Raw genomic sequence first — 17,325 nt, forward strand, 5'->3', positions numbered from 1 at the left:
ATTAATCCAACAGCAAAGAGCAAAATGGCATGACGCCCTGATCAAAAAGAAAATATTCCACGAAGGAGATTGGGCACTTCTATATGACTCCAGGTTTTAGGATTTTTCGAGAAAACTTCAGACTCGATGGCTTGGATCGTATGAAATCTAGAAAGTGCATGACAATGGCACCATTACTTTGACTACTATTGACAGATTTGGACATACCTTTAAAGCAAATGGCCACCGAGTGCGACTGTACCATAAACCGCTTACTGAGGAATCTTTTTACCAACAGCTCTGGGAAGATTCTGATATGCAGATTCTTGCTGAGAAAAATAATCCTTCCTCGATGTTGGTTCACTGAATAATTTCATTATTCTTAAATTTTGTACGTAAGTTTTTCTTTTCTGCTTGTATAAATTACTGTACATATTTTTGCATTTTTGCATTTTTTTTCATTTTGTTGTTCTTATCCGAAGGAACAGCATTCCCGCCTTTTTGTTGTTCCTTTCCAAAGGAACAACATTTCCGCCTTTTTTTTGTTCCTTTCCGAAGGAACAACACTTTTTCATTTTTTTGTTCCTTTCCGAAGGAATAGCATTTCCACCTTTTTGTTGTTCCTTTCTGAAGGAACAACACTTTTGCATTTTGTTGTTCCTTTCCGAAAGAACAGCATTTCCGCCTTTTTGTTGTTCCTTTCCGAAGGAACAACACTTTTGCATTTCGTTGTTCCTTTCTAAAGGAACAACACTTTTTCATTTCGTTGTTCCTTTAAGAAGGAATAGCACTTTTTCATGTTGTTTTTCCTTTCTGAAGGAACAGCATTTCCACCTTTTTATTGTTCCTTTCTGAAGGAACAGCACTTTTGCATTTTGTTTTTCCTTTCTAAAGGGACATCACTTTCATTTTTTTGTTGTTCCTTCGGAACAGCACTTTCGTTTTTTGTTGTTCCTTTCTAAAGGAATAGCACTTTCATTTTTTTAGAAACATCACTTTCGCATTTTGTTATTCCTTTCCGAAGGAACAGCACTTTCGTTTTTTGTTATTCCTTTCCGAAGGAACAGCGCTTTCGTTTTTTTTGTTCCTTTTCGAAGGAACAGCACTTTCACATTTTGTTGTTCATTTCCAAAGGAACCGACCGCATTTCCACATTTTTGTTGTTCCCTTCCGAAGGAACAGCACTATCGCATTTTGCTGTTCCTTTCAAAAGGAACAGCATTTCCGCATTTTTGTCATTCCTTTCCGAAGGAATATCACTTTCGCCGGATTGTTTTTCCATTCCTTTTAAAGGAACAGACCTCCTTTGCATTTTTTTCCTTTCTGCCATTCCTTCCGAAGGAACAGCAGTTTCAATTTCAAATGATCTTAGGTTGTTCTGCCAAAGGAACGGTATTTTATTTCGTGCTTGTTTTATTTGTTGTTCCATTTAAAGAACAGTTGTTGTTCCTCTTAAGGAAAAGCTATTTTGAGTGTATTTTTTCTTTTTCTTGCTGTTCCTCTTAAAGGAACCACGATTTTTGCGTGTAGATGTTTTTTTCCATCCCTCTTAAGGAACAGCGGGCGTTCCATCTAAGGAACAGCACTTTTTGAGCGCATTTTTTTTTTTCGTGTGTGTGTGTGTTTCATCATTTAGAGGATTTTTGTGAATGATGGTTCATTTAAGGCATAGGTATACATTTATATAAGAATACAAAAACTAGAGGATACTGAAATAGGAAAACCAAAGAAAAATCGTTATCTTTAGAGAAATTACTTTGAATCAATAAGAAAAAAGAGGAAATGACACAACTATTTATATCACTTTGCTATCTTTATTTTCACTAAAACCAAATTGATTGTTTATTTTTATCATGTTGGTTCTTTCTTAATCTTCATAATTCTCTTTGATCATTATTATTGAATAAGAATAAGGGCATATTTTCCTCTATTGAGATGTTCAGACTTCTTCCACCATCCCTACTCTTAAGGAGTGTTAAGCCCTCCTTTGTATATAAATAGGAAAGTTCTATATAAAAGAAAACAAAAGAAAAAAAGAGAAAAAAATATATATATGATTACTAACATGATTTTTCAAATGAAGGATAGGGGGTCTCATCAAGATCCATCCTACCATGATCATAAGGAAGCAAGTGAAGCGGCATCCCCACTATGGCCACCACACCAGAGAGATGATCCAAGAGGCATATCAGAAAAATATAAAAATAAAAAATAAAAAAAGTCCTTGGAACAAGAGGTCTCATCACAAGTTGGTCTGCCCACCTTTCACTCCTTCTTGGTGAATGGCATTGTGATTCATCTGGTTACTAAGTCCGCACAATGGCCTCCATTTTGACATCGCACAGCACTTTCCTAGGCATACACAAAGAATTATGGTTCCAAGAGTGAAACAAGCAACTCTGTCAAGGTTATGGACACCTGTGGGCAACAAAGCTCTACTGATGGTATTGAAGTCATATTTTTCATACACCAATAGTCATTATAAACCCTTTTTCTTATATATTTATATTGATTTCAAATGAGATTATCTTATATAACCCTTTAGAACCTTTTATACATGAAAAATCATTTATAAATCAATCATAATGGTTAAAGTGGATAATGACCGCATAAGAACTTTTACTTACGTCAGCTGTCCTATCCTCTATTTTTCGCATCATTTCATGGCATTTCCATATCTATTTGCGATTTCCATCATAAGACTCGATTTCAGTAATTCACTAATTTTTGTAATCATGTCATGGATATATACACCATTCCTTTATTTTACTGTACGACTACAGTCCAGCATGCTGCTCCTTTATTTGCCGGTCGAGGATGGCCTATCACATTTCAGGGGGTAAAGGGTGACCTCCATAATACACTGGCATACATGTCAAGTCCTTATTTGGAGGTACTATGACTCCATCAAAACTCAAGAATAGCAAGTTAACGGTATTGATATTTCCCAGTATGCACAGCTTGTTGTTCCATCGTCATTTCTGTGTTTTTTCTCTGTAAAAATTAACAGTGTGCTAAGCATTGAACAACTTCTTGTTCCATTTTCATTTCTGTGTTTTTGCTTTGTAAAAAATTAACAGTGTGCTAAAGCTTGAACATCTTGTTGTTCCATCATCATCTCTATGTTTTTGCTCTGTGCTAAAGCTTGAACAGCTTGTTGTTCCATCATCATCTCTATGTTTTTTCTCTAAAAAAAAAGTAACAGTGTGCTAAGCTTGAACAAAATGGGAGGCAGATCAATACGCAGCGAACCATAGGTGTTAATAATCTCTGACACTACACACGAAATTTTAGCGAGAGCAGAATGGATTGCCTACCTTAACCGACTACCGCAGTCTAATGAGACGGTGGCCATTGAATTTCTGCAAAATTTGAAGGAAGATCATTCCATGGTAAGGGGGAGGCAAATAACAATAACAGATGTGATAATTATTGAACTATCGGGATTGCCAGCTGTTGGACAAGTATGGACCTAGAAAAAAGTGAGACTTCAAGACGCTATAACCATCTTCTCAGACGAAGGACAGAGCCTTACGGTCAAAGGAAAAGGAGTCCTGCTTGCAACCCTGGGAAAACCTTGGGCAGAATTAGCCAGGATTGTGCAAAGTTACATCAAATGCAATGGCAGAAAAGATGTGGTAAGACCACGCCATCTTAAACTGTTAGCTGTATTAAAACAAAAATGTGTTGTGAATTTTCCCGCATACTTAAATTCTTTACTGCATGATGTTGCTCGAAGTATGAGAAAATCTCGTCATGTAGAAATGGTAGTAAGTAATCGCGGCTTAATTCGGCTAATATTCAATTATAGTCTCACTCAATAGCAGAGTAGTTGGGAAGAATAGGTTTTTTCAATAGATGGGGGATTGGCCTTACCAGCCCCAAAATGAAAAAGAATTGCTAGCACATCACTTAGACCAAAAAAACGCAAATAGTCCACTAGAGTAGGGAGAAGTAGAGGAATGTTGGGAAATCCCCAAGAAAACAGTAGCCAACCATTAGAGATATATGACTCAGAGGACGAGCAACCCCCACAACTTGAAGGAGGGGAAAATGAAGAAGAAGAATTAGAAGAAAATGAAGAAGAGGAACCAGAAGAGGAAACTGAGCACTCTGGCAAGGAAGAAGGGGAAGAAGCAGAGCAACCCAGCGAAAGCCCATTACAAAACCCTCTGCAAGAAGACAAATTGGCTGAAATTTTGGCCAATATGGGTGAATACATCCAGCCCCATAGCCCACTCAACCTCGATATTGAGGAAAGACCATCACAGGAACACTCTGCTCACAATAAGAGTGCATCTGAGGGGCTGAATGATGAGGAAGAAGAAGAAGGGAAATTGTTGTTGGGAAAAGTATCTATTCAGAACGCCCCTATCCCACTCTAAGGTGTGACAGTGCCTTAGCAACAAACAAGGAAAACTACTTGAGTATTCTTCTTTATGAAATGTAAACGAAGAGGAAGGATAAACTAACCTGTGTCTTGCGCTAGTTTGTTGATCCAATCGCTCCTCTCTTCAATAGCTCCCAGCTCCCTGCTCCCTTACAGGCCCAGCTTCACCAAATTCCTGCAAGATCACAGAAGAGAGAAACTACACGAAGATATAGATTTACATTCATAAAAAGCTTAGGATCAGATTAAGATAAACATGCAAATATAACAAAACATTATTGATACACAGCATGTAGGAGAAACTCAAATAGTTTTATTGATATGATAAGAAAGTCCAAGAGGAGATAAAACCAAGTGAGTCCCGATCCAGCATCTACCTCCCAGCAAAGGAATCCCTTCCTCACCTCCAACAAAGCATAAATCACCCAATGCACTAATCTCAATCTCAAACCAACAACAATTCTCTGCAAAGTACAAAATTCCAGCCTCTGGATCTCTGGGATGAGGGATCCATATATAGATGTAAGCAGAGAGGATGAGTCAGCTTATGTTTTGACTTGTGGCTTCTCTCTGTCAGTTCTTGCTTCCACTTGGAGGCTGAGAGCCTCTTACTCATCTTTGGTCGAACTCAGTGAGGCAAGTGTCATTGAGGAAGATTCTGGAAGCTTCCATTGTTTGTACACCTCGCGGAATGACACTGCCATTTGGCATTTCTCGCTCAGCGCAACCTGGTAGTGCATTTAGGTGCGTTGCAACGCACCTAGCTAGTGTATTTGGGTGCTTTGCAACGCAGGCAGCTAGTGGAGCACTTGAATTGATCCTGATTTGACTGATTCTGAGTAGTTTTTGGTGGAGAACTTCCGGGAGAAGCTGTCATTGGTTGACCTTGTTCCTTTAGGGGCAGGAACAACACTTTTAGGGACTTTGGATCCCTTGGATTATGGACATTTCATGCTTATAGCTGTAAGGCACAAAAATGTCTATAACAGTTGCCCCCTAAAGTATGAGGTCGTTTATCGGGTGAAATGCTTTATTAGGAGGATCTGAAGTTCTTTCAATGCTGGGAGGAGACCTGTAATAAGATACAATACAATACATTATTTTCATACTGTTTTCATGATCTAGCTAAGGCGGGCATTCCCATGCTCAGCTTTATAAATTCATTTTTATGTACATAGGACAGACAATCGTCTGATGGTAGACTGATGATTCTGATGAAATCATCATCCTTTTGGTAGGATGATTATCTATTCTGCAATGTTGTACATGTCAATGTCTTTATTTTTCCTGAATATATATCGCAGCACGGATGGATGAAACTAGATCCGGGGTCTTCAATCTCGTCCGATCTTCACTCTGAGTACAAGTCGATCCATGTGAGAAATGTTTTGAAGTCGAACATGGAAAGACATCGCTTGATTACCAGTCAATGATGTAAACTGTTAACAAGCGCGAGAGGAATCACCGATAATGATAATGACCCTCAAGGTACTGCAGTACAATTCACGTGGTGTGAATAAAGGACTTGGCGTCGAACACCATGCAAAATCTTTTGGTTGAAGGTCATTGATGTATACCTATCGCCGGAAGTGAGAAACTTGCCATTGAGGCATGCAAGCTTCAAAGTACTGAATGGGGTGTTCCTAGATCAACTTCTCGGATAATGAGCTGATGTCGACAAGAAGCGATCCGTCAAAGGAGGGCCTTAATGAATCCCACATCAATGACACGAAACGGGGCAAATGATTTTGATGGAGGTGAAAACAATCTGACGATATATGGTTCAGGGTGGCGGTCATGAAAGAATGAAGTATAATGCATGGTAGTGGATGGGACACGGGTGACTTCTCTGGATGACTTCTCTTGAACATGTCGGCGACACTTATGTGATGGATCGGTAGCATTTACCCCAAATGTGGATGGTATGGCGAGACCATGGTGATGTGACCGGTGAATGAAACAACCCAACCTGACTCAGGCATGGAGTGGAAGTGTCATGTTCAAGAGCGACTTGCTACCAATAAAGATTCTTTGAGTTTTTCCCAATTTTTCCCCAGTCATTGCTGACTAGTACCTCTTTATTTTTGTCAAGCTTGAGGAGGATAACATATGCTTGTTCTATAATTTTCCCTTCAGGCAAACCCATCGCTATGTTTTAACGAGCCTAGCGATAGTGAAACTCGTTCTCGTCTAAAGACAAGTTTGTCGCTATTAATGTTTTTAACGAGTCTAACGATAAAGATAACTCGGTCCTTTTCATTTTTAGAGAGTCTGAAAAGGTACGTAAAGTTAACTCCGGAATTCCTTCTTCGTCATCTAATCCCTTAAGTCCGAAAAAGTATAAAACAATACAGAAGGGATGAATTTTCGATAGTTTTAACGAGCCGAACAAAACAAGCACTCGATCTTTTTGTGCAATAATCCCTCAGGTCCAAAAAGATTAAAATCTAGAGGATGGATATCACTTTCGGTCGCTTTAACGAGCTGGAAGGCCAAAACTCAGCAATCTTTTCATATTTTACGAGTCAGATGAAAAGAGCTTAAAGAAGACTCGTCTTTTGAGGAACGAGTGATAAAATGGGTAGCAACTGATTCCAGGTAAGGGTTGGAATTTTCCAAGCACGGTAGTGTCACAAGGATGGCTGGTGAAATCACTCTTCGCAGCTGTTCCTCAAAATGGGTAAACAATCAAATGGAGGTGAATGATCGGCCAATGGAAAAGTGGAGGTGACGGTGCAAACACGACCAAGGCTTTAATGGCTGATAATGTTACATTCACGGTGGTTATTTACCGGAGGATAGTTCATTTTTTAACGAGCTTAAACGTGGGTTGAAACACTTGCTCGATCTTATGTTTATTTTTTAACGAGCATGAACTATGTGCTAAAACTGCTCGATTATCCAGTCATATGATAAGAATGTCTCATGTAAGATGCCATTTTTTATGGAGCTTGCGCCTTACAAAGCTATGCCCTGCATCCTTTCTTTATGCAAGTTTGGAAACGACTAATCCTACGAGTTTAAAGGGTTAGAGGTCCTAAAAATTTAAAAAATAAATAGCTGCCCCTTGCTTGCATTCCAAAAGGTTTGCATGCCCCCAGGTATAAAGTAAGATTTCAAGGTTACCCCTCGATTTGCAGATAAAACATTTGTTCTACCAGGAAAGGCCTACCTCTTTGAGGTTACCAAAGATTGTCTCATTTTCGCAGCAAACAAAACACTTCTTCGGCGATGTCTACCGAGATAAACAAAGGTGAATGACGACGCCCGCCGATTCACATAAATTTGACAAAAGAATCTTATTCTAGAACAACCCCTCTTCCAATCACGGACGGGGTACGGACTAGTCATATTCTCCCGCGGAAACCTACTCTATACCCGAAGTTTTCCTGCCGAAGCAGACCAGGACGCATGCCCCCTGGGTTCCAGTCATATCCTTCCGAATTACTCGCGCTCATCGGGAGGACAGACCGTGGGTTGAGACATTTCTTGCATGAAGAGACCATTTAGCGATGGTATATGACTATTTGCGATGCGTGATCCGAGAAATGAAAGCTGGTCTACGAGCTTGACCACTCTTCCTTCGTGCGGAAAACACATTACTCTAAAGAGTGAGGAGACGATGGCTCCCATGCAATATATATAGTCTCGTCCAAGGAGTAGGTTATAATCCAAGGGTCCTTGAACGACCATCACGTTCATTTGAATGATCTTCCCTTTCAATGTTATGGGCACATTGGGGAGGATCCCTAAAGGTCGATTGGTTCCTTTATCAAAGCCTATCAGATTTCTCATTTCAGGCAAAAGCGATGGCGAACCAAGCACTTTCCAAGAAATAGAGGAAAGGATACTCACATATGCCCCCTCATAAATGATGGTACCAGCCATGACCATTCTATATATTTGGACGATAATTTTGAATGGTATGCTTCCTGATAAACGGGGTCTGCCTAGTTGATTCCAGTCGAAGGAGACAACTAGGTTGCTTGGAGGTGGGACCAAGTAGACGACCGGGTACGGCTCTGACGAACTTCCTTCCTGTGATAAAGGAATGGGTAGGTTGCCCCCGTGTTCGTCGGAGTCTGTGTTGATGAAGAGAATTTGGACGGTGTCATCCTTATTCTCCTCAGTGACCGTATCATTCGAAGATAAAACCTCTGAAGGCAAGACCGGGTCAACTACCGCCTCGACCTTTTGACTTTCGTCAAGTATGGATTCAGCTGGTTCATCTTCAATGACCGGCGCTTCAGCTGACCACTTGAGCGGGCCAGCTGGATTTTCAACTAACGAAGGACTCGGCAAGAGTTTTTTGTATCCAGGAGGAAGTCGTAACGGTGAAACCGGACGATCATCCAAAACTCTTTTAGCTTCGTCTAAGAAGGGACAACGGTGGATGGCGTGATTGCCTTCGCACAGTTTACAAGGAGATCTAGCTCTCCCTTTTTGTCCTGGGACTTCACTTTTGCTAGTTGACGGTGTGCTTTCAACATGGTTATCAGAGGTTGACGCCACCAGATTGTGCAAATGGGGAGACCAGTCCCTTAGTATCCGAGGGATGCAGGGACAATCTCTGTGAAAGTGGTCTCCCTTGCAAATGACACATGGAGATTTAGGCCTGGTCAGTGCAGTGTGTGGATTTTCATTAGACGACACTCGTTTGTCCCCAGTCGCTTTTGGCTCCTTCTTCTTCTTCTCTTTCTTCTTCTTTTCCTTCTTCTCCTTAGGAACTTGACTTTTGGCTTTGCCAGCCCCATCAAGCGAAGAGGAAGGAGGAGAGGAAGAATTAGAGGAAGTAGAAGGTTGGTGGGTAACTCTGGACTGGTCTAACTGCTGATTCGATTGTTCAGGAATAGTGGTGTTCTGAACGACATTGGTTGAGAAGAGCCAGACCGGCAAGCCAATTGTCAGTCCTGGAAGCAACAATGTGGCCATATGGGGTGCACCAACATCTCCCCAAGAGGAGAAGGGACTAGGATTTCCACCAAGGGGAATTCCTTGGTTGGTAGGCTCCATTTTCTCAACCTAAAGATCAACGCAGGAAAAAGGGTATGAATATTCCGTTTAAAATAAATTTTAACGATGCTTGGACACAACTTGCTTTTTCAATTTTAAAGAGTCGAGAAAAAGCAAAAGATGACTCTAGTCTCCTTCGATTTTTAATGAGCCTGAAGTGACAAGTGCTCAGATGGACCTTTTCCGTTAAGGAGTCTGAAAAGGAACGAAAGGGACTGCTCTGGAGTTCTAGGTAGGGGGTGTGCCAAACCAATCGCAAAACCGCAGAATACTTTTTAGGGTACGAGCGGTCAATCTTCCCGAATGTTGTGTTCAGTGCATTGCGATCAGTAGGGCGGCCGACACGGCTTCCTATGGATAAAAGGTTTTAAGCCTATAGGGGTCTCCCAATATATACTCGACGGTACGTGAGAGCACAATCCGTACTGGCACTTATCGTCTCTCAGGAGGAATCACCCAACCATCAGTGAGGCCGAGAGTCACCAGGTTTTACGACGTCGGAACACGTCTCTAGCCTAGACCTCTATGTTGTGCGTTAAGTTACAAAGCGTTGTTAAGTTCATTCAATTTATTTTAAGTTGATCTTTCTTAGAAGTTTTCCTTTTTGGATCACCACGAGATGTAGATGAAATTCCTAAATGCAATCTAAAGATGATAAGCAAGCATTTATCTCTTTTCAACAATGAAAATCCTAGCTACAAGGGGAAAAGAAAGACACAATCTTTTCTCAAAGAGCAAAGAGAAAACTGTAAATGCACTTTTCCTAAATCAAACCATACAAACTATCAATATGCAAATGCACAAATGCATGTATTTCTTTTCACTTTCTTAATATTTATGCCTAAAAAGAAAGTTGATGTACAAATTTGAATTTGCTTTCAAGTGAAAAACACAAACAAGCTTCTTTTTCGAAATCAAAAAGGTAGAGAAGATTACGACACTTTATGATTTTGAAGTAAACACTTGTTTCGACACTAGAAAGAGACAAATTCAAACCAAAGCAAAAGTAAAAAGTATAATCAACTGTCAACAGCAAAGGAACTTTCTCCTAAGATCAAAATCGACACTTACGACAGATCTAAATCTAAGGACGACAGTATGACTATTTCACTTTTCAATGGAAAACTGTAAATGATGTAACAAATACACAAAGAAAACCTACAGTCTTTTGTACAACTGAGGCAGAATTAAGGCAAAGAAAAGGGGTTTTCAGATAGGTACACACACTGATAACAGGCTGCAAAAATTAGAGATAAAACTGAACAAAATGAAGCAAAGAACCACAGCTGCACAGGGCAAAGGCTGATCAACGCACCTGTTGCACAGAGAAACTGAATTGCAGTGCAGGTAGCCCTCTCGGGACCTGCGTTGAAATGCAGAACCTCTTCACAGAGCCTGCGCTGAAGCAGAAACGAGAATTTTCTCTGGGTTCTAGGTCACAGTTTGCAGTTTAATCTATGGTTTTTGGCCGAATAAAAGCTATCAGTAAGGTACAATTAGAGGGATGATTTAAAGGAGGACTAAGAGCTATCACAAAGGGAAATTAGAGCATTTGTGGATCAGCTGTTTAGATCATAAATAGGCCCAGTGAGTGGACTATAGTAGCAGATCTCTACTTTGCATTTGTAAATGGCAAATGCAGTTCGATTCGCCACTCCTAAGTTTATGAGAAGAACAACAATAGAAACACAAATAAACTAACTAGATACGATCCCCAGCGGAGTCGCCATTTTGTTGTTGGGAAAAGTATCTATTCAGAACGCCCCTATCCCACTCTAAGGTGTGACAGTGCCTTAACAACAAACAAGGAAAACTACTTGAGTATTCTTCTTTATGAAATGTAAACGAAGAGGAAGGATAAACTAACCTGTGTCTTGCGCTAGTTTGTTGATCCAATCGCTCCTCTCTTCAATAGCTCCCAGCTCCCTGCTCCCTTACAGGCCCAGCTTCACCAAATTCCTACAATATCACAGAAGAGAGAAACTACACGAAGATATAGATTTACATTCATAAAAAGCTTAGGATCAGATTAAGCTAAACATGCAAATATAACAAAACATCATTGATACACAGCATGTAGGAGAAACTCAAATAGTTTTATTGATATGATAAGAAAGTCCAAGAGGAGATACAACCAAGTGAGGCTGATCCAGCATCTACCTCCCAGCAAAGGAATCCCTTCCTCACCTCCAACAAAGCATAAATCACCCAATGCACTAATCTCAATCTCAAACCAACAACAATTCTCTGCAAAGTACAAAATTCCAGCCTCTGGATCTCTGGGATGAGGGATCCATATATAGATGTAAGCAGAGAGGATGATTCAGCTTATGTTTTGACTTGTGGCTTCTCTCTGTCAGTTCTTTCTTCCACTTGGAGGCTGAGAGCCTCTTACTCATCTTTGGTCGAACTCAGTGAGGCAAGTGTCATTGAGGAAGATTCTGGAAGCTTCCATTGTCTGTACACCTCGCGGAATGACACTGCCATTTGGCATTTCTCACTCAACGCACCCTGGTAGTGCATTTAGGTGCGTTGCAACGCACCTAGCTAGTGTATTTGGGTGCTTTGCAATGCAGGCAGCTAGTGGAGCACTTGAATTGATCCTGATTTGACTGATTCTGAGTAGTTTTTGGTGGAGAACTTCCAGGAGAAGCTGTCATTGGTTGACCTTGTTCCTTTAGGGGTAGGAACAACACTTTTAGGGACTTTGGATCCCTTGGATTATGGACATTTCATGCTTATAGCTGTAAGGCACAAAAATGTCTATAACAGCAATCACGGGAACACTCTGCTCACAGTGAGAGTGCATCCAAAGAAATGAATGACAAAGAAGAAGTAGAAGCAGAAGCCGCCCAAGAAATAGCAGATCAAACCAGGGTTTCCTCCCCTGAGAAACCTAATCAGGAGGACGAGAACACTGAAGAAGTGTTCCAAGCAAAAAACATGGAGATAAGCTAGGGCGAGGGTACAATCCCTGAAGAACAAAGCCCAAGCCCGAGAAAAGAAATAGTTGTTCCTTTGAAGAAAATGAATGAAATCAAAAGGCTGTTTAAGGAACAGCAGAGACTACTAAACGTATTAAAATAGCTCAGACAACAAATAAGAGTCCTAAAAATGGGGAGAATCTCAAAAAGAACCCCTGGAACAAAGGATGCAGCCACCCAGACGAAACCCCATAAAATGAAGACCAAAAGTACTCAAACTAAACCCATTATCATTCAGGACCGCAAGGAATAGCATGCGGCTGTTGCAAATGCAAAGGCCCAAACAGAAGACACACTAGTCTGTAATAAGGACGTCCAGACAGAGGCATTGTCCTCTAGCATCATGACCAATCGGACAGTTCATGAGAAGGAAAAGCAGACTGTAGGAACCAAATGTCGCAATAAGGAGATCCAGGTAGATCTCCCACCCAAAAAAAAATTGATGGACAATGATCCAAGGATAGTGACACTTCAAAAGGATCTGGCACAGGCCCAGCAAATGATAGAAAAGCCCATAAAGGAAACTGTTCCTCGGGAGAAATATCAGAAATTACCGCAGCAAGAAAAGAACATCAATGCATCGGAGAGCGAGGCCTTCGATAGATGTCAGAGTGCAGAGGAAAAAGTTAAAAATGTAACCAATAGACTAGACATATTTATGAGTCAAATGGTACCATATGTTCTCTATATACTGATGTTCTAGCCTGTAGGGCACCTGCCAAAATTATGCTTTGTTTTTTATGGAGAGGTACTTACAATTAAAAATTGTTGTCAAGGCAAGGGTACCTATAGAGTTAAAAACTATTGATTATTTTATAAATTATTGTAAACATTATGGGGTGAAATTCCAGCGATTTCTATGTGAGTTTAATTTGAATAATCTTGTGTTGGATGGTGAAATGGAAGAGAACCCTAGTCCTTTTGTGGGTTATATTCAACTTCAGGGATTCATCTCTTTTGTTGTTAACTAGATAAAGTGGCTTAAAGCCCATAATACCTTTCAAAGACAGGAGAACGGGTTAGATGTGTGGATAAGGGGTGAACCAAGAAACCCATTACAACTGTGGAATAAACATAGAAGCTTAATGAGAAAGAAGGGTGTGATCCAGACACTGGGACCCATTCACACAACAGTTGTCCAGCAAGGGGTAGAATACTTCCTATCCATCAAAGACCTTGCTATAGCAGCAGCTAAACTCTGATACAAGACTTCCAATCAGAATGTTCAGGACAGAGAGCCATTCAATTATGTAAATTTTAAGTTAGCTACTAATCGCCTGGTCACCTATAGTAACCTCATCCTGAGAGAAGGCCCGTATTGGCTAGGTTGTAGGTTTCGAAGTTCAATTATCTGGTATCCTGCACCAAGGTATAAGGCCCTATATGAATTGCCTGAAGGCCAGACAGGGCATATTTTTGAAGTTTTAGCTAGACACCATGGTTTCAAACCACTGCATGAAAATCCTTCTCCAGCCTATTCCCTAACTGCCTTGCATGTAAATTACAATGTTTTCATGAGGGCATGAAAAATGGTAAGCAGGGGGGTGTGTTGAGCATTGGAAAAGGTATGTATTTACTATTTATTTCTTTATCTTTTCCTTTGAATCATAACTTCTTTACATTCTAAGATGGTAATATGTTAAAGAATTGTGATAGAATTAAGGAGATTTGTGATTGATGCGAAATGACTAATTATTGTCTTTTTCTATACAGAAAGTGAAGAAAATGGAAAATTACTATTCGGGAGAAAAGAAAAAGAAGAAGCAACTGTTGTCCCTTTGACAGGAAGCCGTATCCAGACAAGGAGATCAAGATCGGAGCGCATGGTCCAGGAAAAGGAAGAAAAAGCGCAGCATCAGCGCAAGAAGACAAAACGATAAGTTGGAGATCAAAGATATGGCGAATCCCTCAGGATCCTTTGATCCTAAGGGATCACTGCTTCAAGACTTATCTGTATTTTTGATACTTCCACCTGGCCATTATAAAAAGGGATAGCGCTGCCATCCCAAGGGGGTGGATTTATTGTCAATTTGTAGAACTTATTGTTGTAATCTTAACTTTGATCATCGACTCTCTTTGAAGAGTGATAACTGTAACTCTGCCATTTATGATTAATATATAACTCAGTTGTTGTTCCATTACCTGATTCTGGAGTAACTGTAGTAGTGCTTCCCTGGTGGCTAACAGGGTGGACCCTAGTGGATCACTTGCTTCTTGTATCATTGTTTTACTATTACAATCGTGTGTGGTTTGATTCCCTTTGCATTTCCTCAACTTGCTTTACTTATTAATATTTTGTTTCTAAACATTTCATTGAATTTTTTTGCTATATCGAAATTGTAATTGGATAGCAAGATTGTCATTTACAACCGAATTGTTATGTTGTTCATTCTGAAATAATATTGCACTGTCTAACTCGCATTCTGCTGTTCATTTACAGATTGATATTGTTGTTCATTTGCAGATTGTTATGTTGTTCATTTAACTACGGTTCACTTACAATTGCGATTGTTGTTCATTTAACTGTTGTTCAGTTATAATTGCAGTTGTCGTTCCTTTATATCTGTGGTTAATGTCCCGCATGCTAGAATAAGATTACTTATTCAATTACTCTATATCCGTTGTGTGTTTACACTTAATTCGGTTTGTTGTTATTTTCTTATATTTTTGTTCAATTCCCTTATTAGTTCAGATTGTTGTTCAATTCCTTTATTAGTTAAAGATTGTTGTTCAATTCATTTAAGCTTTGCTGCTCAATTCATTCCTGTAGATTAAGCTTTGTTGTTCGATCTTTTCAATAGATTAGTTGTTGTTCCTTTTCTGCAAATTGAATTGTCATTTCTAGCATTTGCTTTGGTGTGAATAGAAAGATCTACAACTGTAGCGAACATTGACTACTGTTGTCTAAGTTCTCAGATTGAAGATCTTGTCCGTGATTGATTTTCATTTACATCAGTTTACAGGGGAAAGAGTTATCATTACTGCATCCTTGACTGATGATCACTGTAGTTTCTTAAGTGAATGATTTAGTTACAAAGCATTTAAGTTTCTTGCCATTACAATTAGAGTTTGTTTCCAGCATTCAATTACTTTTGTAAGCACTATACTGCAAACATTACTCTTGAACAAGTGACCGCCTCAGACTGAGTACACTCTTGAGATAAAAAAATCGTACCTAGATTGATAATTAATGTAGGGTAAATAGGGGTTAAAAGACACCTTTTTATTGCTCAAAAATGCTAATTTTCCAGTTTGGGGGAGGAATTGCTAGACATTATGGATATTTTCTACTTTCTTTCTCATTTAAGGCATACAATTTCATTTTTATACAGTGCATAAATTGATTTGCGTATATCTTTAAAACTATAAACTGAATTCTTGTGATTTTTGGACAGCAAAGAGGTATCATTAAAATACACAAACCCAGAAAATTTCAAGTTAAATTAATTTGTAAAATTTCAGAAATAATGCACTGTTACCTACAGCCATTTTTCTTATATCTCATGATCTACACATCAAAACGATCTGATTTGTAGTTGTTGAGAAAATGGTTAATGAAGTTCATCGTTACTTATATCATATTTTGCTGCAACTTCATATACATATAGTTGAAATTCAATGTGAAAATCGTTATGCCTTCATCAACATTTCTAAAATTAAATATTAATTATTTGAAGAACTCATTTGTTCCATCAATTTCATAAGTTGGGATGAACATTTTTGTATCATAGCTTGGTTAATACAGAGGCTTTGGGTTGCATGAGGACATACAACATATTGAGTTTGGGGGTATGTTGGGCCACTAATTTGTCATTATTAATATCACTTTTTAACGTCTATTTCATTCATTTCTATCATTATTTATCACGTCATTTATCATAATTTATCATATAATTCCATTTTATAATTATTTATGCTCTTATGGATAAATACTATTTTTCTCTTTTATTTTTAATAAATTGATGATTATTTTGCATGATTTTACCAATGATGGTTTATCAATGGATTTGTTGTAACATCACTCACGATTTTAGCCTCTAAGATCTTTTCTAGATTGCAAATTTGATCTCCAACTCATAATTAAATATTCCAACTCGGAAATTCATTGGAATAAGAAGTGACAATTTTGCATTGGATGTTTCGGACAAATGAATGAGAATATAGAAAATCTGAAATATGGGTTTTGTCCAAAATGGACCGAATTAGTTTTTAAAAGAGAAGTTTTCCAAAATTTAGTCTGTATTAAGAGGAACAAAAGGTTTTTCGAAGACGATTTTCTCAGATTTTTTGTTGCAGTCATTTTCCAAATTCTTCCAATTGAAATACCAAATTTAACTTGTTCTAACTGAATCATGATGGGAAGATATTTGAGATCTGATCTTGTTTATTAATATTATGTAATCAGTCCAAAATTGTAATGGAAATCATTTTGTAATCATCTTTGTTGTAACTTCCCTTTGCTCTCTGTGTATTTAAATGAAAATAGAAATCAAAGAGAGGAGGAGAATAGGAAGAGAATTAGAGGGTAACTGGGGGATAATTGGGAGATAATTAGGAGATAGGAGATGGACAATTATTAGATCAGATGAGATATGAAAGGATGAACAATTGTTGTATTTGAGGCAAAGGTAAGAGCTTCATTATGCTGTAATTATTTATCTCATATGTTTTAATGAAGGAAGTTAACCATTGAGTTCTACATCCGTTATTTGTAATCTGATCTGAGTTATTTCTCAAGGAAGAACTGAGTCTTGGGCTGTTGAGCCCACTACCTTGGACGAGGTTCTACCTTGAACATCTTCAATAGTTTAGTTGTGTGCTTGTTTCTTTGAATTTTAATCATCGTTCTTTAAAGTATATTTCCTTTCCTTTAACTAATTTGTTGTTTGTTGCATTTTCAAGATTCGTTATTTCATCCAATTTCTAGATTTCATTTGATTTGTTACTCTAGATTAGCAT

This window comes from Pinus tabuliformis, chromosome 6 (assembly GCF_031772625.1).
Source record: "Pinus tabuliformis cultivar Carrire ecotype Pingquan chromosome 6, CPIR1, whole genome shotgun sequence".
In the NCBI taxonomy this organism is placed as follows: Eukaryota; Viridiplantae; Streptophyta; class Pinopsida; order Pinales; family Pinaceae; genus Pinus; species Pinus tabuliformis.